A 27966-nucleotide genomic window follows, 5' to 3' on the forward strand; every position below is an offset into this window, starting at 1 on the left:
CCGACTGAGCCACCCAGGCTCCCCTAGTTTCTTTTGATCAACATTATGTGGGTGAACTTCATCCATATTTCTGTGTGGTTGTTGATAGTTCATACCCATCCGTGTCTGTTTCACAAGCCCACTGAGAATGTAGCCAAGAGGATTGAACCCAACTCTAATCAAGCATCTGGAACCAGCTTCCAACTTGCAGGAAGCATGGAGACAAACATTTATGCATCTGCCAAACTCATAAACTCATAAAGGACCATTTCTATCACTTAACTGCTTATTCTTAGTAACCCTTATCTGAACAGGTGTTTCATAGCACTCAATCTTGGAGGATGGACCAGGAAGTAACTGTTTTTCACTAAATGATCCTTCAACTTTCTACTGTGGACCTTCATCAGGAGGAGTTATAAATCTGAGGTACCTGGGTGGCTCAGTGGTTAAGCATCTGACTTTGGCTCAGGTCATGATCTCACTGTTGGTGGGTTTGAGCCCCACGCTGGGCTCTGTGCTGACAGCTCAGAGCCTGGAGCCTGCTTCAGATTCTGTGTCTTCCTCTCTCTGCCCTCCCCCCCCCCCCATTTGTGCATACACACACTCTCTCTCAAAAAATAAAAATAAAAAAAAAGAAGAAGAGTTATAAATAACAACTCTAGGAAACCGGCTTCTGGATTTACGGTCAGGATCTTGCTGAGGATAGTGTTCATTTTGTCTGCAGTGGCCTCTTCATGAGAACTCCAGAACAAATTTCTTCCACATTTTAATGATGGGAAAAGGCATTTTCGTCAGGGGGAAACGATTTCGCTTTTAGCTGACAGACCTTATGAATCATGTGTTTCCCTTTTCACAATGGTTTCTAGGAAGCTCAGAGTCCAGATTTGTGGCCCATGCTTTCTAAGTGCCTAGGATGCTAAGCTGTGTTGTCTGTACTAACCTCACCTCTGGTTGCTCTTACTTTTCCTGTTCCCATTTCCCGTTTGTCCCTATTTCTTCACCTTCCTAATTTTTTTTTTTTTTTTTTTACCTTTTTTACTCTTGAATTTTTGGTTCTTGAGGGACACAGTGAAGTGGGCATCTCAAGAACATGGAAGTGAGAGTGACAAGATTGCGTCTGAGAGTTAAAGGGAGGGGTCAGCCCAGTCTGTTTGGAGCAGGGCGGAGACACGACAGTTTCTGGGTGTCAAACCTGGGTTTGAGTCCCTAGAGGGGTCTCCACTCCACAGCGTGGCCTTCTCGCCACACTCCTGACCAGTGATTAATAGGTTTGGTTTTGATCTTGGTATTTGACCAACTTTCTCCTTCAGACCGTGAAGCTTGATCTTCCTATAGATGTGTCTCCTGCCAGCGAGGCAACGATCAACCTGTCACTTAAACAAGAGGAGATTTACGACTTGCAACTAAAAGAACCGTTTTTACGAGAGGGATATTTGATTGGTTCCCAGCTGTGGTGGCTTTCACAGGCTGGGGGCTGGAGGGTCTCCTGAGCCTCTCTGGCTCACTGGTCCTTCACTGTGACTTGAAGTCCAGACCCAGAGCCAGCAAGTCAGACAAAGTGGGGCACAGGACATGCATCAGGGACCCTAGGCACTCGACACCTTTTCGTTTGGGTCTGGCTTATACTTTTTGCAGAGCTGGAAAGCAGCCTCTCAGAATGACTCACAGGCCATTGTTCCTTTGGGCCATCTCGGTTGGTAAAGAACTGATGTTTTTATATATATATTTTTTCAACGTTTATTTATTTTTTGGGGGGACAGAGAGAGACAGAGCATGAATGGGGGAGGGGCAGAGAGAGAGGGAGACACAGCATCGGAAACAGGCTCCAGGCTCCGAGCCATCAGCCCAGAGCCCGACGCGGGGCTGGAACTCACGGACCGCGAGATCGTGACCTGGCTGAAGTCGGACGCTTAACCGACTGCGCCACCCAGGCGCCCCAGAACTGATGTTTTTAATCATAAGTGAGCAAAGAGGTATGGCGAAGTCTTTCATAGCGCCTGGACTTCCCCCAGCAGGTGAAAACTTGATACCGGATTGCTGTCATTTACCCTCGCCTCTGGGCTGGTGTCACAGGTGAATGTTGCGACCACAGGGAGTGGGTGTAATATTTTGTCCAAACTCTAGAAGGATCCAAATAGGTGATTCACCCCCTTCTCGCTTTTTTAAAATCTTCTCATGTGGCATTTTACCGAAATTTCTTTGAATTGAGAGGCAGGGCTTGTTTTGTTCCAAAGTTTCCCCTCTCGATAGAGCAGAGAGCAGGGGACTTACAACATCCTAGGAACTTTTAACACTAGGCTCCTGTGCTAGGCAGAATAATGTCCCCGCCAAAGATGTCCCTGTCCTCACCCCCAGAACCTATGGATATGTTACCTCATGCAAAAGGAACTTTTGTGATTAAGGATTTTGAAACGGAAAGCGTATCCTGGATTACCCAGGTGGGCCCAATGTAATTGCAAGGCTATGATACGAGGGAGACAGGGTCAAAGTCTGAGGAGGAGATGTGAAGACAGGAAACAGAATCATGTTATGGGACGCCTGGGTGGCTCAGCTGGTTAAGTGTTGGACTCTTGCTTTTGGCTCAGGTTGTCATCTCACTGTTCTTGGGATTGAGTCCTGTATGGAGCCCACATTGATAGCGTGGAGGTGCTTGGGATTCTCTCTCCTTTTTCTCTCTGCCCATCCCCCCCACCCCCCCACATGCACGTTCTCTCTCAAAATAAATAAATCAACTAAAAAAAGAAAGAGAGAATCATGTGTTGTGATTGCAGGCTTAAAGATGCAGGAGGGCCATGAGCCATGGAATGCAGGCAGCTGCTAGAAGCAAGGAAAAGATTCTCCCCTCCAGCCTCCAGACAGTTCTGCTGACACCTTGAGTTGAGCTCAGGTCCGACTTGCAGAACTATAAGATACCGTGTGTTGTTTAAGTGATTCGGTTGTTACAATACACACAGAAAGCTAATACAACCCCAAACACACCCATGCATGGTCATTGTGGATCATGTCTTGTGGACTTTTCCTCATCTGGCTGAACACATTCAGCAGTATGAAGAAAAAGAGGCTCCCTGAGGGCTGAGGTCAGTCTGGCAGGGTCCATCCGGGCACCTTCTAAGGAGAGGGGGTTGGAGCCAGCGGGCTTCTGTGATCCCTGGAGCTGCTGGCCAGGGCAGCTTTGATGGAGTGGATGTGGCCATCCCAGCCTGATGCGATTGAACATCTTCTGGCTCTGATTTGGGGGTGGGGCTGCTCATGGGGGAAAGATGTGCTGGTTTGGCCAGTGAGAAAATGCCAGTCCACATTGCTCGTTGCCCCTTCCAAACGGGCCCTCGGGTCCACCTCAGCCCTGTGTTCTGACCACACTAGCGAACATTTATTGAGAACTTGCTCTGTGCCAGGATGTTGCATGGGTTAACTCAGGGGATTCTCACCAGAACCCTGAGAGGCAGGCTCTGCCCAACCCGGGGCTGTCAGTGTAGTGTAGACCTCGGAGTCGCCAGAGGGTCCTGGGATTTGGTTATGCTGTCAAGGTATCTGCTGAAAGGGCCCTCGGTGGCAGCATGGATGCCCCAGCCCAGGATCATATTCACAACCATCTCTCTTCCCTGACTTCTGTAGTCCATATTCCTTCAAGTTGCCTCAAGTCCTTTTGGAACAACGTGGGGAGAAATAAACAAATAGATGGCTAATTAAAAACTCTGCTGGGGTGCCTGGGTGGCTCAGTCACTTGAGCATCGGACTTCGGCTCAGGTCATGATCTCACAGTTCGTGGGTTCAAGCCCTGCGTCAGGATCTGGGCTGACAGCTTGGAGCCTGCTTTGGATTCTTTGTATCCCTCTCTCTCTGCCTCTCCCCCAGTTGTGCGTGCTCTCTCTCAAAAATAAATAAACATTGAAAGTATGTGCTCACTGGCCACAAACTGGTCCTTTTTTTTTAAAAAAAAAATTTTTTTTAACGTTTATTTATTTTTGAGACAGAGGGAGACAGAGCATGAATGGGGGAGGGTCAGAGAGAGGGAGACACAAAATCTGAAACAGGCTCCAGGCTCTGATCTGTCAGCACAGAGCCCGACGCGGGGCTCGAACTCACGGACCGTAAGATCATGACCTGAGCCGAAGTCGGCCGCCTAACCGACGGAGCCACCCAGGCACCCCATGGTCCTTGAATCCTGACTACTTTGTCCTAAACTAGCTCTCTCTGCCTCCTGACCTCTGACCCTGGCCGCATACTGACCACTAATCCCACACTGACTGTATCCTAACTTTAAACAAACTTCTCTCATTTTACAGGAGTGACTTATTGAAGACTCAGTATGTGCCTGATACTAGTCTAAGGGTTTTATGTTCATTTACGAATTCAATCTTCTCGATGACCCTAGGGGGAGGCATTAGCATAACTCCAATTTTTAAGTGAAAGATGATGTATCTTTTGACAAATTTTTTAATGTTTATTTAAAGAGAGACAGACACAGTGTGAGCTGGGGAGGGGCAGAGAGAGGGGAGACACAGAATCCAAAGCAAGCTCAGAGCCCGACGTGGGGCTCGAACTCATGAACCGCGAGATCGTGACCTGAGCCGAAGTCTGACACTTGATCGACTGAGCCACCCAGGCACCCCAAGATGATGTATTTTTAGAGTATTAGTTGAACCTTGGACTCTGTGAAATAAAGAAAAAATGATATGTCAAATTCATGCATTCATTCAACAAACACATGCTCCTGCTTTTTAAAAAAAAGTTTATTTGAGAGAGAGAGAGAGAGAGGGAGCATGTGCACGAGCTCTTGGGAGGGGAAGGGGTAGAGAGAGAGAGGGAGGGAGAATCCCGAGCAGGTTCTGTGCTGTCAGTGCAGAGCCCGACTTGGGGCTCAAACCCACAAACCGTGAAATCAAGACCTGAGGTGAAATCAAAAGCTGGTTGCCACCCAGGCGCCCCTGTGCTCCTGCCCTCTATGACACCGAGTGTTAGATGCCTGGGGTACTAGAAACCAAGGCAGATAAGGGAGGGGCTCCAGCTTGCAGGGCTGAAGGCACAGTTTCATCTTCTGCCCACTTGCCCCAACTCACTGATGGACCCTCCCCAGCCAGATGAAGTATCAGGAGGGGTCAAGCTGACCTCTTAGTTTCAGGCCAGGATCTTTCCCAGACCCTCCCTTCTCTCCGAGGGACAGAACAATCTGGGAGGTGTTGAGAAACAGAAGTGAAATTTCATCAGATACATGGTCAGGTGAAGTCCAATACATTTCCATGCTCAGAGACTGGAGTGAGTGGGTGTGGGCCCTGCACAGGAGAGGGGCCCTGGGGCATGCTACGGCTCCACCCAGCCAGGCTCCAAGACCAGCATTGTTCCCTACAACCCTCCCCCCCCCCCCCCCCCCCCCCCCCCCCCCGCACCACTCCCTTGCAGCACTGGGAACCTCAAGTCTGGCTATTGTCACTCAGCTGTCTGCAGTCAACTCAGCAGGGGTCTGCAACTGTTTGGCAATGCACAGATGAAACTCTGGGGTTTGGAGCCCAGCTGGGAAGCTCAGCAGCTGTGGGGCCTTTGGCAAACTGCTTTCCTCTCTGATTTTTCCTGTTGTCATCCATCAAAAGAGAACAGTGAGACCTTCTAGGGCTCTTCATTCAGTCATTTCAGTCTTGTTTTCTTTTTTGTTCTTTTGAAATTCTTTGTTGTAAAATAAACATGGATACAGAAAATCACGCAAAACAAATGTATGGTTTAATGAGCTATCTCATGGCAAACATCTTTGTAACCGCAACCGAAGTCGAGAAATAGATCTTTGCAAGCACTCCCCTCCCCAACTCCTTCCAGGTGCCCCTTCTCCATCTGAGCCGTCTCATCACCCCCCCCCCCCCCCCACCAAATTAACTACTAGCCTGAGTTTGTAATGATTTTCTTGCAGTACTTTATCACCTAAGTGTTATCTGTAGATACTATTGCTTAGACTTACCATTAAGAAAAGAAAATGATACATCTTTAAGGTCTCTTTTAATCCACAGGTCACTGTCTACCTACCCCCCACCCCCACCCTTACAAGCTATTTGTTGAAGGATTTCTGACTTGTAGAGTTTCCCACAGTCAGGATTTTGCTGACTCTGTCCTCATCATGCAGATCAACGTGCTCCTGGATCCTCTGTGTCATTCTGCAAGTTGGCAGACGGATCCAGAGGCTTGATCAGATGTAATATTCAATCCCTTTGGCTAGATTCTCGGTGTCCTTGTGTTCTTTCGTGTGACAGCACGTGATGCTGGGTGGTCCCTCTTTCTTATTTGGCAAGTATTGATGCTGATTATCAGTGAGTCCATTAATTCACTGAGGGTTGCAAGTGGTAACATTCCAATCTTATCCGTTTTTCCCATTTATCAGTGGGAAAGAGACTTTTGGAAAAGAGACACTTGCCCTCATTTACTCTTTGTTACTCAATGGTACAGCTCATAGAACACATGAAGCAGGGCACATACTTCATTCTTTCTCTTTATTTACCAGTTTTCAAAAGAACAAATTGTTTTTTTATCATCCTCTGAAGGAGACCAATTGATTTCTTTTCAATATCATTTTGAACGCTAGGATTTAAACACACTTGATGCTAATAATCAGTTGTAAGTATTATTCTTCTTGAAGCTCAAACGATCCCATTCTATTGTACCATGCCAGTGAGAGCCTTGTCAAGTTGGCTCTTGAGTCCTTTCAATATAACCCTAATCATCTCTGAGAGATGCCTTGCTTTCTGTGTGACAGGAAGGACCAGACTCATACTGCACATTTTCTGCTCCAGACTTGGAATCAGCCTTTTCTCCAAGAAGGTCTTTTATTGTTATTTGAAAAATGGAAAACGATATTTCAAAACCACTGTCTGGGTGCTAGAGATGTACATTGCTAACAGTTTGGTTATGAAGAAATAGATACATACAAATAAATTTTATATAAAGTTTATTTATTTTGAGAGATAGAGAGGGCATGTGCACATGAGCAGCACAGAGGGAGAGAGAGAGAGAGAGAGAGAGAGAGAGAGAGAGAGAGAGAATCCCAAGCAGGCTCTGCACTGTCATCATGGAACCCGATGCAGGGTTTGATACCACGAACCACGAGATCATGACCTGAGCTGAAACTAAGAGTTGAACGCTCAACCGACTGAGCCACCCAGGTGCCCCATGAAGAAATATATTTTATCACCTCAGCCAGAAACCAAGAGGACAAAACCCTGCGTGCATACTGATAATTTCAATTTGCATTTAAGATTTTTACTTGATTTCTTTTGTATGACATCTCTCTTTTCTCTCTTGTGTGTTACGGCTACATTACAGCTCTCCTTTCTCCTACCCTGAGAATTGGGCTCTCAAGGGTAGGGGGATAATAGAATTAGAATCTCTCATAATCACTTATCTACTTTACCCTACATTACACACATGATAGTCTCAAAATTACAACAGTAATACCACCAGCAATACAATTACTGAGAACATTTAAAAACATTTTTTTCTTGGCATATGAGCTTTCTGTATTTTTTTTTTAATTTCTTTTTTCAACGTTTATTTATTTCTGGGACAGAGAGAGACAGAGCATGAACGGGCGAGGGGCAGAGAGAGAGGGAGACACAGAATCGGAAACAGGCTCTAGGCTCTGAGCCATCAGCCCAGAGCCCGACGCGGGGCTGGAACTCACGGACCGCGAGATCGTGACCTGGCTGAAGCCGGACGCTTAACCGACTGCGCCACCTAGGTGCCCCTGAGTTTTCTGCATTTTAATCGTAGTCTTGTAGCTACATGTCAGACCACCCTCACCATTACCTCCTTTTGATCCCAGGCTAGCTTTGGTTTTACCAGTAACTGTACATTTCATGTTCATTGGCTCTCTCTCTCTCTCTCTCTCTTTTAGGTTTTCCGGTCATTTAGGCTGAAGTTTGTTCTCTAGCAGGCTCTTCAAGAAAGGCTTATGAGAGCAACATTCCCTGAGTCAGTAACCATTTGTCTGAGTCCATTATACTTACAACGGACATTTTCTGATGGACAGAAAACGACCCACTTACATTTTCCTGTTTTGAATATCTTAAATATGTTACTTCATTTTTCTCTTGGCATAAAGCATGACTCTTGAAAAACCTGGTAACAATCTATTTTATTTTCCTTATCAGTCAGTTATTTATTGGTAGTGTTATTTTTGCCTAGATGACTGAAGGATTTTTTTCCCTCTTTCCTCAAAGTGTCGTAATTTTATTAAAACGTCTCGAATATGTCTGATTATTTTGGGTTGAGATTTTCAGGTACTGCAGTGTGTTCTTTCAATATGTAATTTCAATTTTTAAACATGCCAGTAGGCTTTCTTGAATGGTACTTTTTAGTATTTGTTCTGTTCTCTGGCTCTGATTTTCTTTTCAGGGGCTCATTATTTGTGTGTTGGAACTTCTTTGCCTGACTTCAATATCTGTCCCTTCCTCACAAATATTTTAAAATATCTCTTCCTTCATTTCTTGTTGATTCAAAATATTTCCCCCCTTTTTGCCCTTGTGAACAGCATCATCTTAAGGTTGAGTTAATGTGCTCTTGTGTTTTTTCCCATTTTAGACTTTCTAGAAATATTTCTTTTCATGTATTTCTAAGTCTTCCTTGACTTTTGCCACTTCATAAGACTGTTTTGATTCTGATTAATGTTGTTCTTTCGTCTAGGGTTGGATCATTAAAAAATGCCTTTTAGGTCGTTTTGAAATAAAAGGTTATGGTTTCGATCTGTTCTGAAGCAATGTCTTTCTGGAATATGTTTACTCTTCAGAGAGATGCCATTTTGCTCCTGACTCTTCTTTTGCTCAAACTCAATTTGTGTGGAATCTGACCTCAACACTTTTCTGTTGTTCGCCCTTGTGTGAAATTAGCCTTCCTAAACCTGAGAATGTTCAGGTCAGCATTTCTAACCTCCTGAGCTCCCTCTCTTGTTTTTACACGGTGTATGCACATTTGGTGGCTGGTGTCCTGAAGTTTCCAGCTCAATCTCCTTCTGCCAATGTATCTGGATCTTCTCCTTCCTTCCTCTTGATGGTTTTGATCAGCCCTCCTCCATTCTGATCCTGCTCCAAGCAATTTCCCCTCAGTATGGGAGCCTGTCCTGGGAGGGAACCCAAGTGGGTCAGCTTCAAGGGTTGAAGGGCTCTGGCCCATCAGTCCTTCCTCTTGATCTCACCGACTATGGGAAGGGGCAAGACCCCTCTTAGTCCCATTTGCTTTTCTCAGATCATCCCTCCCTGTTCTTCTCAGGTCCATCAGATACCCTCTTACTTCCCTGTGCTGGCCATCAGACAGGGTGCCAATGGCCAGAGGCCAAGCCAGGAATGGCACCCCATCTCCTCCCAACCCCCCAGGGCATCTTGAAAACATACAGGTGGCTACCGGTGATTGTGCTCCCCCACTCATCTTTTGGTGCTCATGGGGACACCTTTGCCATCTAATTTTGAAGCAGATGCTATCTGTGGGCTTTGCTTTTCCTAATTTGCCCTGCTTTTTTCTTTCTTTAAGTAGGATCCACACCCAGTGTGGGACTTGAACTCATGGCTCCAGGACCAAGAGTCTCATGCTCCACTGACTGAGCCAGCCAGGTGCCCCTACCTTGCTTATTTTTATGTGGGAATTTGGAGAGATTCAAAAAAGTTGCTGGCATTGCTACTATCTCCCCAGCCAGTTCATGATTTTTAATGCCGGGTCCTGTGCTGGGACCACAGGGAAGATGAAATGAAATAATAAATGTGCATATAAGTATGTAAGATACCTGGTTATCTGAAGCATCCTGTAAACTAGCTGCGCCTCCCTTCTGCTGCCCTGTGACCAAGCCATTCAACTTGTGGAGACTTGATCTCTGGTCTTTGTGCTTGGTTCGGGGCATGGGGCACGAGGTAATGCAGGCCCCCAAACTGGCTTCCCTGAGGTTGGGTGACTCTCTGGAATTTGTGCCTTTGCTCTACCCTGCTGGGACTCCTCTGGACATTTCCTCCTAGAGTGGGTTTTGGAGAAAAGAAGAGAAAGACCTCTACACCTGATATCCTTGCACCCCGTAAGAGGGATGGGACAGGGGACTGAGAAGTCTGCTGTGGGCCTGCCCCGCCATCTGCTGGCCATTTGTTTAATTGCAGAGAAAAGCCTCATTAAGTTCGGTGGCGGAGCGTCATGCCCAACCCCCAACCCTAGCCAATAAGGTGGGTTAATCCTTTCTTTCCCTAGATGAAAAAGAAATGTTTATGTCAACAGAAAGACAATAAAGGGAAATAAAATGAAAGTTTTGCACGTGTTCCCACTGCCTAGACAAGCATGAATTAAAAAAAAAAAAAAGCCCATAAATGGAAGTATGTATTTGTTCTAAGGGGCTGGGCTGATATGTCTTGCCCTTCTGGTTTCTGAAAAGGGGTCTAGAGACCCTAGGTGGTTACATAGAAAGGCAACAAGAGGAGAAGGAGCTCAGATTCTGCAGCCTGAAAGACTTGGGTTTGACCCCTACTTCGCCAGTCACAAGCAGGGAGGGTGGGGCAAGTTAATTCACCTGTGTTTTTGAATCTGCGTGTGCTAGGGTGATAACAACCTCTGCCCCCACACCCCCCAAACAGATGTCCATGCCCTAATCCCTGGAACCTGTGAATGTTATCTCACATGGAAAAAAGAACTTTGCAGTTGTGCTTAAGGTTGCAGATCTCGAGATTGGGAGATGATCCCACATTATACAGGTGGGCCCAATCTAATTGCACGAGGCTTGAAAAGCAGAGAACCTTTCCTGGCTTCGTTGAGGGCGATGGGACATTGCTGGCTTTGGAGATGGAGGAAAGGGGCCAAGAGCCAAGGCATGTGGGCAGCCTCTAGAAGCCGGAAGAGGCACAGAAATGAGTTCTCCCCTGGAGCCTCCAGAAGGAACACAGCCCTGTCAACAGCTCGATTTCAGCCCTCGGGACCTGTGTTGGACTTCTGACCTCCCAAACTGTGAGACCATAAGGCTGTGTTGTTTTGGCCACTAAGTTTATGGCTGTTCCTGCAGTAATAGGGAATGAATATGCTGTGATGTGGGGGTGGTTACAGAAGCTACCCAGTAGGTTGGCGGGGAGGATGAGGTGGAATCACTGTGGGAAGTACTTCTTCTGGGAAGATACCCATTTATTCTTTTATTATTCCACAGTTACTTTCTGAGCACCCACTATGTGCCAGGCCTGTCCTCAGTGCAGGGATTATACGGGTGAACATGGCCCCTCCTTTTATGGAGCTTACAGGTTAGGAGGGCACAGGACATTAAAAGGTCATCCAGGCACGCGTGTCATGGAGTTACGATCACCATGCTCGTGACGAAGGGATTGTGCAGGCAGCTGTGAGTGTGGAGCTGGGAACCTGCCCGATCTCAGGCTTCAGACCTTGGGCTGCGGGCCAGCCCTCCGGGCTGTGGCCAGTCCTTGTCCACCTTCCCATCCAGGCTGGTCTGCCTGACTGGAGAGTGGGGGGCTAGGGGCTGGAAGCCAGGCCAGGGACAGCCTCTCAGGGGCCATCGGATGAGTCTGTGCTGGTTCAGAGATCCAGGGCCACACGTGGGGCCCACTTGTGTTAATGCATAAGGTGTAGGGGTCTGAGGCCGGTGAGGACAGGGCTGCCTGGAATGGTGGGCAGAGAAGAAGGCAGGGCTTGGAATGTGGCCACAGACCACTGATCTCTGGGTTTGTATCTATCTATCTCCCTAGGTGAGGCTGGGCTCAAGATTACCCTGTTTGTGGGAGTGAAGCTAAGCCACGGTCAAGGCCCTATGGCCACAGGTGAAAGGACAGAACTTGGGGCATGGAGAGAGATATGTTATTGGGCTCTGGAAGTTCTTTCTCTGTTTCCCGCTGGTGTGAGCTTCCTCATGTGGCCTCCTGGGTTTTCCTGGGCTGTCTGGTAGCCCCGCCCTATGCATCCAAAATGATGGAACAGAACAGGCTCCTTTGCAACAGACCCTCAGGGGCGCAGGAGATTCTCTGTGCCTCAGCTGACTGCGCTGTCTTATCCAGCTAAAGGGGTTTTGCGATGGGGCCAGCGGGGCCAGAATGAATCACACAGCTGAGATAGGCGGTAGAACCACAAGGCAGGGTCTGGGTGCCGATCTGAGAGTCCCAGTGGACCCCCAGCCAGTGAGGGACCTGGGCCAGGAACGGGGCTTCCACCTGGTGGAAAGTTTTGAAACTGCTTCTGGATCAGATGCCAGGTCTCCTGGAAAGGGGCTGTCACCCCTCATCCCCTACCCCACCCACAGACCAGCATGGACTTCAAGATCTCCCTCAGACCTGGCACTCTAGAACCCTCCAATATGGAGTGTGCACATACACCTGGAGCCACGTACAGGGGCCGTGACTCATGATAGGGATCGACAGGAAGTATGGTGCTGGTTAACTCAGGTTATCCTATGCTGCTCCTCACAGACTGGGCACCGTGCAAACTGGTCCAACATGCAAATGCACAAGCCCCTTCCCCAGGCACCACCGATCTCTAGGTACTAGACCATGGTCATGTGGTATAGCCACAGCAGAGGGTTGGAGGTGGGGGCACGAGGAGTGTGTAGGGGGTGGGGGTGGGGGCGGTCACCAACCTTGAGACCAGACAACCTGAAAGCCAGAGTACTCAGTGAAATCCTGAACTCAGGCTTGCAAAGGTTATTCTGTTTAACGAAACAAGTGACCTAAAAAAAAAAAATTCTTTGAAACCCATTACGTATGTCTCCCAAGCAGTTGTCTGTCTTGGACAAGTTCTAGAAGGAAAGGAAAGAAAGAACAAGATCTACAGAAACACTGGTAACATTGTGGCCAATGTTTTCCAGAACCTTAACTTGGCTTCAGCCAGGGTAAATGAAGTAGTAAATGAATTTGTTTTTGTATACATTTTTCATTAATAGAAACGTGTGCTCTCCTTACTCCCATCAAAATGATGGTGAAATGTCCTTGAAAGAATGCGGTCGCATACCTCAGGGGAGCTCGAACATGCGTCACTTTGAGATGCATATGCACCGGGAAGGTTATGGCTGTTTGCAGGAGTGAAACTTTGGAAACCACTCGAGTGTCATCCGCAGGTCTTGGGTAAATAAACTGTGTGTGGCCAGTGTCAATGGTATGATGGCCTCCTTAGTTAAAGCAAATGGCTCCATGTATCGACGGGCAAAAATCTGGAGAGGGATATGGAGTTGGAGTGTTGCAAAAGCATATATCCAGCATACTGGTTATGGGTTTATCTATGTGTAGTAAAAAGTGAAAACCTGGCCGTGTGACACATCCATTTGCTGATGAACACATAAGCGTCTCTTTGCCTGGTTAAGGCCTGGTCATCTTTGGGATCCTAGCTTAATACATCACTTTTCCAGGAAAGACTCCCTGGACCCCCAGGCCAGGTAAGCACCCTGATATCTGGTCTCAGAACCCGTTCCTATCCAGTGACATCTTTTGTCACTACTGTGTATTTATCCGTGTGATCCTTTGACTCCTGTCCCTCTTCCCCGCAAACTTCATTCAGGCAGGGACCCTGGCCGCCTTCTTCCTAGCCCAGCATCGAGTGCCCAGAGATCACCTAAAAAATACATTTGTGATTCCTGTTCCCCAGTGAGAATGGAAGCTTCATGAGACGAGGGAGAGGGTCTGTTTTCATTCTCACCGGATCCCCTGAGGCTTAGCGATTGGGAGGGAAGGCTGTGGCACCAAAGCTCAAATCCTGGCTCTGCTACTTGCTAGCTGTGTGTCTGTGGGCAAGTCACTTTGTGTCTCTGGGCTTCAGTGCCTTCATCTGCAAAAAGGATGAAAATCCCTTCTTTGGAGTGTTGCTAGAATTCAATGATATGAAAACAAATCACTGAAGTGTGGGGATGGGGTGGGGTGGGGGTGGGGGTGGCCTGGACACTCTCTGCCCTCTGGGGCCTGCTGGGCCATCTCCCATACTACCACCAGGTGGCGCTGTAATCATTCACAAAGGTGATGCTCAGCCCATCAGCTCGCAAAGCTTCAGAGCGGTTTCCAGCCTCCCTCCCAGTGGGAATCCTATTTGTGGGTCTTCAAGTGGCCATCCCGCGTTTGCTGTAACCTCTCAGTGATGGGGAGCTCACTGTTCCCAGGCTGGAGACCCTTGTGGGGTTGGTTTCTGAAAGCCCTTGTCCTCTGGGTGGGGGCAGCCAGACCCTAGGGGACTGGGGAGCTCAGATGCAAAGTAGCTGGCAGATGTGGGTGGGGCCAGGGTGAGGCAGATGAGACACCCAGGGTGCAAAGCTTAAGGAGGCTTGTGCATGTGTGGAATCTGACCACTGCTGGTGGCCTCAGCAGGACGCCTTGGGCCGTGCTGTGGGCCAGTCCAAAGCTTTAGCCTGCCCTCCACTCACCCACACTGGCCTAGAGCGCTCACGAGGTGCCCCGCTGCATAGTGAATCACTTGCTTCTCTGAAGAGCCTTAACTGGTAATAGCTATTATTATTTGTCATTTTCAGGTAAGAAAATTGACACAGAGACAGGTTAAGCTTGCACCTAAAAAGTGACAAAGCTGGGGTCGGAACCCCGAGCCAACCCCGGCAGTTTGGCTCTGGACGCCTGCCTCTTGACCATATCCTCCACTGCTGTGCTAACCTGTCATCCTTCTCTCCTGTGACTGGGTCCCCTTTCCGCCCATCATGTATTTATTGATCCGTCTCTGCGTCCCAGCGCTGTGTCAGTGGGGCCCAGTGGGGAACAGGGCCAGACCCTGTCCTGCCCTGGGGAGTTTATAGGCTGTCTCCTTCAGTCTCTTTTTGCTAGGACCTCCCTAGACCTTTGAGTATGGGTGTCACAGGCCTGGCCTCCGGGGTTTTGGGGAGGATGGTGCGACTCACACCTGGGGAGCTGCGGCCTGGCATCCAGGGAGGGGCGGGGGAGTGTCCCCACAGTGAAGCTCCCTCCAGCCTGCATGCCCCGATCCCTGGAGCTGGGTGCCTGGCTGCCGAGTGGAGAGTGGAAGAAGCAGTTCAGACCCTGCCGCTACTGGCCTTGTATCTTGCTTTGGCACTGTGACCGTCCTGGACACGGGATTTCGAGCAAGCCTTTCCGAGTTCTCTGTCTGTAAAACAGGAATGACTAATACCATTCCTGGGGGGTCCTTGGGGCTGCCATGTGAAGGAACAAGGTTGAGCACTTGGCACATGAGAGGGGCCTTTGTCAAATCTCGATTCCTGTCCTCAAGAGGAATCGAAGTCCACACAGACCCAGGGATCAGCACCTCTGGAGGTCTGGCCTCTTGCCTTCTCCCAAGGAGGGCATGGACCCAGGAGGTTACTTCTTTTGGTTCCTTTCTTTGTTCCTTGAGCGAGAGGGGTGCGTTTCCCAGCCTCCGGGCAGCGGCCTCCATGTTGGATGTCCTGGTGCCCCACAGAGGGCTATGTCTGGTCTCTCGTCACCCAGGTGTGGGGTCCCTGAGCTTCCTCTCTGCGCCTGAGGCCTCCCCAGAAACCAGAGGCCCAGCGGGGAGCTGAGGGCTGAGTGGCTGCCAATGGCTGGGAAGCCGTGTCTGACCCAGCCCCCTCCAAGGTCTGGGGATGTCCTGGCTCCTCCTCTGTCCCCTCCCCTCCCCTGCTGCTCCTGCCCACAGACCAGAAGTGAGGGCAGAGCTGTGGCCCTGCCCTGGGCTGTTGGGACTGGGTGAGGCAGGCAGTGTGTGGTGCCCAGGGACCAGCATGAGGGCAGCTGGACAGTGAGAAGCGGCTGCTCAGGACTCTGACCTAGCAGGTGACATCACCCCTCTCCCATAACTCCCCCACAAGGTCATGGTGCCTGGGCCTCATATCGGTCGGCCGATGCTTATGCTTCTCCACCGGGTGCTTGCATTGCACATTGTTACTGACACCGTGGTCACTCCTGCCCCTCCATTTCGGAGATGGGGAAACTGAGTCTCAGCAGCAATGAGACGTGACCGAACCAAGGTCTTGCAGCAAGGAGGTGTCTGAGTCCGGCGGAGATTCCTGCCCAGCTCCGCCTGCCCATCCCCCTTCTACCCTTCCTTCCCCCTCCTTGTCCCCTGCCCCCCCTCCTCCTGCACTTAATTTTAATGGCCCTTTGATTGCATGCTTCTTCTTGAGGAGAGGCTAATCATTATTAATGAATTTGGGCTGCTCCAGTGTAAATGAGCCAATGGGGCTGGGGGCAGATGGCGTGAGGAGCAAGGGACAGGCAGTGGGCATCTCCCTTTGGGCCAGAGAACCCAACAGAGTAGCCTGTCTTTAGCCATTTACTTCTCTTCCCAGTTAAACCAGACCCTTGGCTAGAAAGGAGGGTGCTTAGTCTGTCTGCCCGCCGCCTCCTGGTGGAGAGGGGGTGGCTCATGGAGCACAGGGAGGACCCAGCCTGAGAACACAGGCCCCAGAATGGGCTGGGTCCCCCCCCCCCAATCCAGCAGCCCTCCTTTCAGCCTGGGGGGGGGTGCGTGGGCAGCTGCAGTGGGGTTCCACTCCTCACCCCACACACTGAGCCGGTCTCTTGGCAGCAGCAGATTTTAGGAAGGCTCACGTGACTCCCATGGTTTGGGATTTGTTTTCCAAAATCAAGAGGAGAAATAATCCCAGTGGGGAAACAAAACAAAACAATGGCAAATAAAACCCAAACCTCTCTTAGGATCTTTGAGTCCCCAGCCCTAGCCTGGCTCTGTGTGGACTTCCTGGCGTGTGACCTCCTTCGGCACCAGCCCCCTGGGTCACACAGAGCAGGACTTGCCCCCACTCTAGGGGTGGGCTCGTAGCCAGCCCCAGACCTCTCTGCGCCTCGGTTTCCCCAGCCTTGTGTCAAACGGGGATCACGCTGTGCATACACCCGGGTTTGGGAGGCAATCGACCAGATGGGGGGGATGGATGCATTTTGCAAACGAGGTCTTCTGATGATAATTTTATCATAGGCAAGAGACAGACACGCTCACTCACACACCCCCACATCACTAATGGGGCCTCCCTCGGAAGGTGCTCCTCGATTCTTGAGACGGCGTGATTACTCGCTGGGTTCTGTGCAATTATTTAATCAAGCCCGACCAAGTCCTCAGTGTGGAGCTGGGCGGCTGACCAGACCCCGTCCCCCCCGCCTCCCCCAGGAGGTGCAATCAGTTCGAGCCGCTGAGAGGGAGCCAGACCTCAGGCTTCTTTTGTGAAACTGCCGGGGTGAGGGAGGGAGGGGTCTGGGTCACCTTGGGCTTGCTGGCTGAAGAGGGCCAGGGGGCTCCTGCACCCCTCGTTTCACTTTGAGGACGCTGGGGACCAGAGACGACCAGTAGCACAGGACTCCCCCAGCCCCTCAGCCGGACTCGGCTTCTGGGGCTCTTCCCCCCCTTCGCTCCCTCCTCCTCCTTTCCCTCCTACCTTCTCCCCTTCCTTCCTTCCTTCCTTCCTTCCTTCCTTCCTTCCTTCCTTCCTTCCTTCCCTCCTTCCTTCCTTCCCTCCTTCCTTCTCCCCTCCCTCTCTCCTTATTCCTCCCTTCCTTATTTCTTCCTTCTCCCCTCTCTTTTCTGCTCCCTTCCTTCCCTCTCTCCTCCCTCCTTCCCTCCCTGCCTTCCTTCCTTCCTCTCCTCCTTCCCCTTCTTCTCTCTTCCCCTCCCTTCCTCTCCCCTTCCCTCTCCTCCTCCTTTCCTTTCCTGTCACTGGCAAGCAAACAGATAAAACACATCAGGTGACAGTCCCCCTTGACCCTCCTCTCCCCTCCACTCTCCAGAGGCAACCCCAGCTCCCTGTCTAGAGGGAGCCATCCAGCCAGTCCAAGATGCCATCTTGCCAACCAGACTTTTCTCTGTGTACTCAGAACCTTAGAAATAGTTTTGGTGCTTGCTTTGTTCACATACACACTCCTGATGCTGTCTAGACCAGTGGTTTTCATGTGGTGGGGTGGGGGCGCTTTACCCCCCCCCCCCCAGGGGACATTTGGCAATGCCTAGAGACATCTTTTCGTCATCACGACTTATAGGGCAGCTGCTACAGGCATTCAGTGGGTGGAGGAAAGGGGCTGTGCTAACTAACACCTGCAGTGCCCAGGGAATGATCTGGCCCCAAAGTGTCAGCAGTGCCGAGGTTGAGAATTCCCTGCTCTAGAATGTTCCTTCTAAAAAACATTGTATCGTGCACATCTTGGCGGGTGAGTAGGTATCTCTCCCTCATTCTTTGTACCTCAGCAGAGTCTGAGCATCACTGTCCACTTACCTAATTCTGTCTTGACAACTTTCAGAGTGCCTCTGATGTTTTTGGATTAATGGAACACCTTGCTCACACAGCGTGTGCGCTGTGGACGCTGGAGAGGGTGATGGCTCGGCCAAAGAGCTGGTTGTTGGTTGATAGACTCCCAAGTACTCACCTGGAACTTCTGCGTTCCCGCCAGAAGCGGCTTGTGCTTATTTCAATTTCAATTTTTATTTTCTTTTTTTTTATTTTTTTATTAAAAAAATTTTTTTTCAACGTTTTTTATTTATTTTTGGGACAGAGAGAGACAGAGCATGAACGGGGGAGGGGCAGAGAGAGAGGGAGACACAGAATCGGAAACAGGCTCCAGGCTCCGAGCCATCAGCCCAGAGCCTGATGCGGGGCTCGAACTCACGGACTGCGAGATCGTGACCTGGCTGAAGTCGGACGCTCAACCAACTGCGCCACCCAGGCGCCCCTCAATTTTTATTTTCAATTTTAACACTACCCCGTGCTCTCCCACAAAGGCTGTGCCAGCTTAGGTTCTGACTTTCTCTACCACAAACCCAAAGCTCAGGACAGATAATAAAAAAAAAAAAAGTTGGCAGTTATAGCTGTTATTTCCCCAAGAGGACTAAAAGGAAACCTATCTTTTCAGGGTGGGTGGGAGCCACAGCCCTGTGACAGTCCCATCCCTGCCATGGACCCCCCATACAGTCATCGTTCAGACTCATCCCCCCCCCCCCCCTCCAGCTCTGCATAGCCCCTGGGGAAGGACAGGGGCAGGGTGAGGGTCCCCATTTTGCAGATAAGGTTTGGCGAGATTGAGTGGTTTGCCCAGTAGCTCTGGAAAGTCACGGCCTCCTGGAGCCCCCAGGGGGAGGCCCTCAGGACCCAGGGACATCTAGCAGGTGGAGAACAGGTGGGCAGAGTGAGGCTGGCCATGGTTGTGGACCCTGGGAGTTCCTGTAAGTCTAGTCTGTTGGACACCCTACGAGCTCCCTCACAGCCCTAGGGGTTGGGGTGCTAGATTTTGCAGGACATCTGTGCAATATTTGGGACGTTCTTGCACTGAAAAATTATTCATTGTTTTCTGAGATTCAGACTTGCATTTTACCTGCAACTCTACCTGGGGCTGCAAGGAAGGGGAAGGAGGGCCCTCTGGCAGGTTCTCACTAGCCTGAGATCTCCTCCTTGGGCTGTTGCTGCTGGCTTTTCATCTTTCCTCTCCCCGAGCGATCAGCACCCCTGGGATCTTGCCTTAAGGCTCCCTTTCCCTCCAGAGAACCAGGAGGAAGATGGGGAAGCAGATATGCTTGGTGCACTGTCTTCTCTGGGGACAAGGAGTGAATGGCTGGGACCAGGCAGCCCCTCCATTTCTCCCCTGTCCCCTTCTCCTCTCCCTTCTCTCAGAGCCCCAGGAGCCACATCTGAGAGCTTGGGCTTGCTCGTGGATGAGCGGCGAGGCTGGAAGCAGAGGGTGGTGAGCAGCCCCGATGGCCACACTGACCCCACCTCCCCACATCGTCCATACTTAGAGCCAGCGGCCACTGCAAGTGTAATTAGTTAATAAATCACCCCGAGTGATAAATAGAATGATAGATGCAGGTTTCACTTGATCACTTTTTTATTAAGGGGAAATAAATCAGCACCACATTGTTGCTATAAACCTTTCAAACTGGTCAGATCCTGGCTGGTAGGAGCTGATTAACATGGCCACATGTAGGGACCATTTATAGCTGATCATTGAGATCAATCAATCCCTGTCATTTTCCCTCCTTGGAGGAGGTGGCAGAAGACAGATGCTGTTCCATCGTTCACTGTTCCCCCAGCTTCCTGCTGCACGGCGGTGAAAAGGAGAGCGTGTGAGCCTTGGTGATGGACAGCCCAGGTCCAAATTCCAGCTGTGCCACTGACCAGCTGGGTGAGCCCAGGTGGCTATGGCCTTGTCTTTGAGCTGCAGGATCCTTCTCCCTAACAGGCGGCCGACCGCAATGGTTCCAGTTCCGATCATGGGTAGAGATCACTGCCCTGGGCGTCCGATAGAGCAGCGGATCTTACTTCATGGTCTTATGACCCCTTTCCACACTTAAAAATGATTGAGGACCCCAAAGAGCTTTTGTTCACGTGGTCTACATCTATCCCTATTTACTGGATTAGAAATTAAAACGGAAAGTTAAAAGAATGTTTTCCGAATGTGTTTATGGTAACAAGAACCAACCCGTTACATGTCCGTATAAATCACATTTTCAATAGAAAATATCTGTATTTTCCCAAACAAGGAAAGTGCGAGAAGAGTGGCATTGTTTTACGTTTTTGCAAATTAAAAAAACACTTCTGGCTTAGGGGCGCCTGGCTGGCTCAGTCGGTTAAGCGTCCGACTCTTTGGTTTCAGCTCAGGTCACGATCTCACGGTTGGTGAGTTTGAGCCCCGTGTCGGACTCTGTGCTGACAGCAGGGAGGCTGCTTGGGCTTTTCTCTCTCCCTCTCTCTCCACCCCTCCCCCCCCCCCTCTCTCTCTCTCTCAAAAATAAATAAATAAACATGAAAACATTTTTTCTGGCTTAGGGGTACCTGAGTGGCTCAGTCAGTTGAGCGTCTGACTTTAGCTCAGGTCATGATCTCACGGTTTGTGGGTCTGAGCCCTGCATTGGGCTCACTGCTCTCAGTGCAGAACCCGCTTCAGATCCTCTCTCTCTCTCTCTCTCTCTCTCTCTCTCTCATTCTCTCTCACTCTCTCTCCCCCTCCCCTACTCACACTCTCTCTCTCAAAAATAAATAAACATTTAAAAAAATTTAAAAGATTTCTGGCTTATGGTGAGATCACGACCGGAGCCAAAATCAAGAGTCAGACACTTAACCGACTGAGCCACCCAGGCGCCCGGGGATAAGTTGTTTTGGTTCAAATGTATGAAGGATGCCTCTCTCAAATACACAGCTGGATAAGGGAGGAGTATTTTAGTAAACTTTTCAGGGGATTGTGGCTTCCTCACATAAGTACCCTTTGGAAATTCCCACCGTATATACTTGGGAGTGAAGGAAAGTAAAAAGACAAATAACATCTTAGCATTATTACGAAAATAGGCTTGACCTTGTGGATCTCCTGAACCGATCCCAGGGATCCCTAGGGGTCCTCAGACCGTACTCATCTCAGAACCACAGGGATGAGGCCGGATGGAGAAGGGGTTGGGTTGTGGAGGTCGTAGTCCTGTCTCCGGTGGATGTCATGGCAGGTCTCACAGAGTTCTGCCTCCTCTCCTGCAGCCCACCTGGCCTCTGTGGACGTGGTGCTGGACACCTCCCAGTGCCCCCAGGTTCCCTGGCTACTTTCCCCCCTGCTCAAACCCTGCGTACTGACCCATTAGGGACCATGTCACGGAGTTCCTTGCCATCCGCTCTCTGGAGGGGTTCAACCAATGAGAAGTTCTGGCTGGAGACTGTAGTGGGGAGGAGTGGGAGGCTGGGGCATCTATTTCTCCCACGTCTCCCCTGCATCGTCCCTACCGGGGCAGGGACGGGAACCACGTCTGTCATCAGTTTCCCTTTTCCCTTTCTATCTCAGTAACCGTTTCCCTTCTCTTCTCGTCCCTTGGGTCTCTTCGCTGCTGCTATCCTTGGGGACATGTCACCATGGTTGGTTTTTTTTTTTTTAATTTTTTTTCAACGTTTTTATTTATTTTTGGGACAGAGAGAGACAGAGCATGAATGGGGGAGGGGCAGAGAGAGAGGGAGACACAGAATCGGAAACAGGCTCCAGGCTCCGAGCCATCAGCCCAGAGCCCGACACGGGGCTCGAACTCACAGACCGCGAGATCGTGACCTGGCTGAAGTTGGACACTTAACCGACTGCGCCACCCAGGCGCCCCAATGGTTGGTTTTTCTATATCCTGCTCACTTAAAAGAATTATACTCCCCTTGATTACCATCTATTTCCTGTAGCATACCCATTAATGCACAGTTTTCTGGGAAAATTTCCTTTTCTGGATTAAACTGAAGGAAACGCACTGGGAGAAGAAGAGAATACTCCCCCTCCCCCCATCCGAGTACCTGGGCTTTCTAGTTCACGAAGCGCCTCCCCAGATGTCACTGCATGAGCTCCTTGCCGCTGAGAAGCCAGGCTGTGCAGGAAACAGGCTCACCTAGGACGGATCTGCCTGAGGCCACACAGCAGGGGGAAGTGGTCTTGTGTTGGGGTCCCGTGTCCACCTTGTGACCCGCCTCAATTCCAGGAGTTGTGTGAGCCCAGTGCAGGGGCTGTGCTTCCTCCCCATCCCTCCAGCCCTGACAGCACCAGTCGTGAAGCCCCCGTCCAAGCCCCTCACCTTGTCTTCTGCAGCCAGAGCAGGAGCACCTCCTTCCAGCTGGGTGCTCCCTAGCTGGGTGCTCCATCTTTAGCTCTGCCCCCTTGCGTGTCCCAGGGGAGCCTGAAGCTTCCTGCTTTTGACCAAATACCCTCTCTTTTCACGACTTCATGCTTTTGCCCATTTCCTTCCTTCTAGCTGGTGGACTTCTCCCACCTGCTCTCCCTGGACAAACACGTGCTCATTTTTTCCTCTTTCCAAAAGCTTCCTCTGACAGCGGCTCTTTTTATTTTCCTGCAGAAGTTAAGTCCTCCCTCCTGTGTGTTCCCACTGCTCTGTGCATATCTTGGGTCTGTCAGCACCGCACATGTCATAGCAGCCCCCACCTCACGATGCCCAATTCCCTTGCCTACCAAGTGTGTATATCAGCAAGCTACGGCTGTGTAACAAATCAATCCAAAACGTAGTGGGTTAAAACAACAACTATTTATCAAACTCATAATTCTGCAGGTCAGCTGATGGTTTGCTGAGCAGTTCTACACCTTTCAATTGGGGCCCTTCCATGTCAGTTGATTATTGACTAAATTTAATAATGGCCTTGGTCGGGATGACTCATTTTTGTCTCTGTGGTCTCTCATCCTCCAGCAGGTGAGGCCAAACTTGTTTTAATGGTGGCTGAGCAGTGCTCTAAGGGAATAGACAGAAGCATGCAATGCTGCCTGAGGCCTGACTCAGAACTGGCATGATGTCACTTCCAGCACATTCTGTTGGGCAAAGCAAGTCACAAGGCCAGCTCAGATTCAAGGAATGGAGAAGTGGACTTCATCCCTTGTTGGGAGTAGCTATTAAGTCACATTGTGAGGGATGTGGATATAAGGAGGGGGAAAATTGGGACCACATTTACAATGAATCTATCACAACTTTGATTATCCATACAATGTCTGTTCTTAGCACTATAAAGCGATCCCTATATGATACAGAGAAGCAACATCAATGTATGAAATTCACACTGTGTACTATTTTTTAAAAAAGTGTCTTCATTTGAGAGAGAGAGAGAGAGAGAGGGTGAGCAGGGGAGGGGCAGAGAGAGGGGGACAGAGGATATGAAGCACACTCTGTGCTGACAGCAGAAAGCCTGATGCAGGGCTTGAATTCATGAACCACAAGATCATGACTGGAGCCGAAGTCAGAAGCTTAATGGACTGAGCCACCCAGGCGCCCCTACACTGTGTATTATTATTATTTACTAGCATCTTAAGTATAATAATTGAAGTAAATCACTCTCTTTTTTTAATGTTTATTTATTTTTGAGAGAGACAGAGAGAGAGAGAGAGAGAGCGAGAGAGAGAGAGAGAGAGAGAGAAACTATGAGCGGGGGAGGGACAGAGAGAGAGGGAGTTGCAGAACTCTAAGTGTGCTCCAGGCTCCACACTGTCAGCACAGAGCCCAACTCACAAACTGTGAGATCATGACCTGAGCCAAAGTCAGATGCTTAACTGACTGAGCCACCCAGGCACCCCTGAAGTAAATATCTCATAGAAACACGAATAAAATAAAAAATTGAGGCAAAAATTGCAACAAATGAGAAATAATGCTTTTATGATTCTAGTGCACATGGGTAATTTTTATAGTCCAAACTCTTGACCAAGGCCTACAAGGGTCTACATGGACTGGGCCTGCCAGCTTCTTTTTCAGTTTGCACTGTTCTAGCCACATTGGCCTTTTGTTCAGTACCTTGCCATTAAAATGCTTCCTCCAGCCACAGGGCCTTTGCACATGATGCTCTCCTGTGCTAAGACCACTCTTTGCTGGTGTTTCTGTTAACTAATGTCTCCCCTTTCTTCACATTTTAACTCAACCTCTTCTCATCTTGCCTGACTAGACTGACTTCTCCTATTAATAGGCTTTCAGGGTACTCCATTCTGCTTCTTACAGTTGTAATTTTTAATTTGTATTTATTTAACAAACACTTACATGGAGCCTACCAGGCACTGTTCCAAGTGTGTCATAAATGTTAAATCCTTAACACCACCATAAGGTAAGTACTGGCATTCTCTCCACCTTACAGATGATGAAGCTGTGGCACCAAGAGGTCCAGGGCCTTAGTCATGGTCACGCAGCTTTGACATGCTGGAGCACAGATGGGTGTAGACTCAGGAAGCCTGGCTTCACTGCCCCTCCTGCCCCGGTCACCATTCTGTGACTCTTTTGGTGTAAATCTGTTTCTCCAAGCACAGTGTGAACCTGAGGCAGGCAGGGACCACAGTCGTCTGATACTCTTCTGCAGCCTCTGGGTCGAGCACCATGTTCGGCACACTAGATGCTCAGGAAATATTTGTGGAAGCAAAGAACGGGAGACATTAGCTGCTTGAAGCCACAGCTGAGAGGAATTTTCTGGAGCACCTCTGAACTGCAAGGCTGGGATGTTTCTCTGCCACCGATCTCTCCCTGGAGGGGGTCCTTTCCACGCCCTGGGGACCCTCCCGCAGCCCCCAGCCTCCACTTTGCAGAACCCCTGGGCCCCGGGAATCTCCTTTAACACGTGCATCTCTGACAGCTGTTTTCTCTGCAGGGGCCCTGAGGACATTTCCACGGTGCCAATTCCCACTGGCTTTGCAGCCATCCCTGAATGAATGACCCTGCTAAGGGTGCAGTTTTCTCTCCCCCTTGCCCTAACTTTGATTTGATCAGGCCAAATCTGAAATGATGTGTGAAAGTAATGATATTTTGTAATTAAATCTCTGGTGACGGCCGCCGCAATTTGTGCTACATGCATTGTTCATAAGGAAAAAACGCATCAATTCATTTTCTGACTGGCTACTCCAGGGACTGGCAATTAGAAGCAGCTCATCTCTGGTTGCCTCGCATATTAAAGAGCTACTGAGACGCAAAGAGAATTTGGGAGGGTTTTTTTTTTTTCTCTCTCAACCTTCTAATAATGTTAGCTTAATTAGGGAGGCTCAGTGATAAAGGGAAAGTTTTGGATGATTTGAGCATATTGTGGTGGACGGAAAAAGAGCAAATAAAGAGAAACGAAGGTGTCGTGCAGAGACCGAGGTCTAGAAAATCGGGACCGTCCATCCTGAAGGGCTTGATTTTGCTGGACCAGGGCTGGCTATGGCTAAGTACAAGGGTACCCGGGAGGGCTGGGCCCGTGGATTTAAGCCAAGTGCTTTTGCGTTCCCCTTCTGGTTGGATCTTTTCTGTGTTCTTAGTTTTGCAATTATGAGTCAGAATGTGTCTTTTTCATTTGTGGTCCTTCCTCCCCTCCTGACATGATGACTCTTCCTTAAGAAATTTTTTTTTTAACATTTATTTATTTTTGAGAGACAGAGCACAAGTGGGGGAGGGGCAGAGAGAGAGGGAGACACAGAATTGGAAGCAGGCTCCAGGCTCTGAGCTCTCAGCACAGAGCCTGATGCGGGGCTCAAACCCACGAACCGTAAGATCATGACCTGAGCTGGAGCCAGATGCTTAACTGACTGAGCCACCCAGGCACTCCTTTGATGGATCTTCTAATATGGTTACTGTTGTTGGCATTTGCTCTGGACCAAGGTACTGAAAGACTGTTCTTTTTCTTTTCTTTTCTTTTCTTTTCTTTTCTTTTCTTTTCTTTTCTTTTCTTTTCTTTTCTTTTCTTTCTTTTCTGTTTTTTCTTTTCTCTTTTCTTTTTTTCCCTTTCCTTTTCTCTTTTCTTTCTTTTCTTTTCTATAGACTTTACTTTGTAGAGCAGTGTTAGGCTCACAGAAAAACAGAGAGGAATATACAGAGTTCCCACATTCCCTGCTACAAGGAAGCCTCTCTTGATATCAACATCCCTTCCCAGAGTGGTAGGTTTGTTACAATCGGCGAACCCACCTGGACAGTCAGCATCACCCAAAGTCCATAGGTGATTTTAGGGTTCACCCTCATGTTGTACATTCTGTGAGTTTGGACAAGTGTATCATGCCATATGTCCATCATTATAGTGTTAAATTTTTTTTCAATATTTATTCATTTTTGACAGAAAGAGCCAGACAGAGCATGAGCGGGGCAGGGGCAGAGACACAGAATCTGAAGCAGGCTCCAGGCTCTGAGGTGTCAGCACAGAGCCTGACAAGGGGCTCGAATCCACGAACCGTGAGATCATGACCTGAGCTGAAGTTGGACGCTTAACCAACTGAGCCACCCAGGCGCCCCGTCCCCATCATTATAGTATTTTACAGAATAGTTTCACTGCCCCCAAAATCTCTATGCTCCCTCTGTTCCTCCCTCCTTCCCACCAACCCCCTGACAACTCCCGATCTTTTTACTTTTTCTACATTTTGCCTTTACCAGAATGTCATACAGTTGGAATCATACAGTATGTAGTCCCCTCAGATGGACCAATAATTCACTTAGTAATATGCATTTAAGGCCATCCCTTTTTTAAGGCTTATCTCAGACCCCAGGAAAGCCATTCTCCATGACCCCCCACCTGCCATGCTTTGGAGCCTTTGGTTCAGTCTGTGCAGGCCCCAGGGACTGTTTGATGGTGTGGGTAGAGAGGTGTGTGTGAGAGAGACAGATGATGGGGGATGGACTGGGAGGAAGGTGCAGCTAAGGCCCAAAGATCGAAGAGGAATAAAGGCAAAACTAAATGCTGAAGGAGATTCGGTCAACATTATTTGTGCCCCTAGGGTCTGCCAGGCAAGGTGCTGGGCTAGGTGGTTTCCTATATAACTTTTAAGTTGCCCCTTGGCATCACCCCCCTGCCCAGAGTGAGATGGTTAATAGAGCTCATTTTATAGAAGGAGAAACTGAAGCTCGGAGAGGTCAGGTGCCCTGTCCAAATCTTACAAAGGCCGTGCCAGGTCTAAGCCCGGGTTTATCTGACTCTGGGCCAGTGTTGAATTTCCTGTAATGACAGGAATGTTCAACATCTGTGCTGCCCAGGGTGGTCATGGCTTACCTGTTTGGGCTGCTTTCACAAAATACCAGCATCTATTTATAAACAACGGAAACTTATTTCTCACAGGGAGGTCCAGGATCAAGGTGTTGGCCTTGTGTGATGAGGGCCTGCATCTTGGTTCACAGATGGCCATCTTCTCACTGTGTCCTCACTTGGCAGAATGGGCAAAGGAGCTCACTGAGGTCTTTTTAATAAAACCACTGACTCCATTCATGGGGTCTCCACCCTTATGACTAATCACCTCCCGAACACCCCATTCTGAATACCAACACATTGGGAATAGGTTTCCCCGTATGAAATGTTTTTTTTTGGGGGGGGCACAAACATTCAGCCTATAGCAGTGACTCGTAAGCACTTGAAATGTGGCTAGTGCGACCGAGGAGCTGAATTTTAATTGTATTTAATTTTAATTAATTAAAATTTAGATAACCACATATGATTACCGGCTTTCATAGTGGACAGCCCCTCAGCTGCCACCAGCCCACTGGTTTCCCAGCGTGGTGAATGGCAACACCATGACTGAGTTGTCTTCTTAACTCTTCTCTTCCCAGGAGCAACTCTGCCTCCGTACTGTGCCATTCTCTGAGCGCGTCCTGGAATAAGTCTTCCACCAAAAGTTGTGGGAT

This window comes from Felis catus, chromosome A3 (assembly GCF_018350175.1).
Source record: "Felis catus isolate Fca126 chromosome A3, F.catus_Fca126_mat1.0, whole genome shotgun sequence".
Taxonomy (NCBI): Eukaryota; Metazoa; Chordata; class Mammalia; order Carnivora; family Felidae; genus Felis; species Felis catus.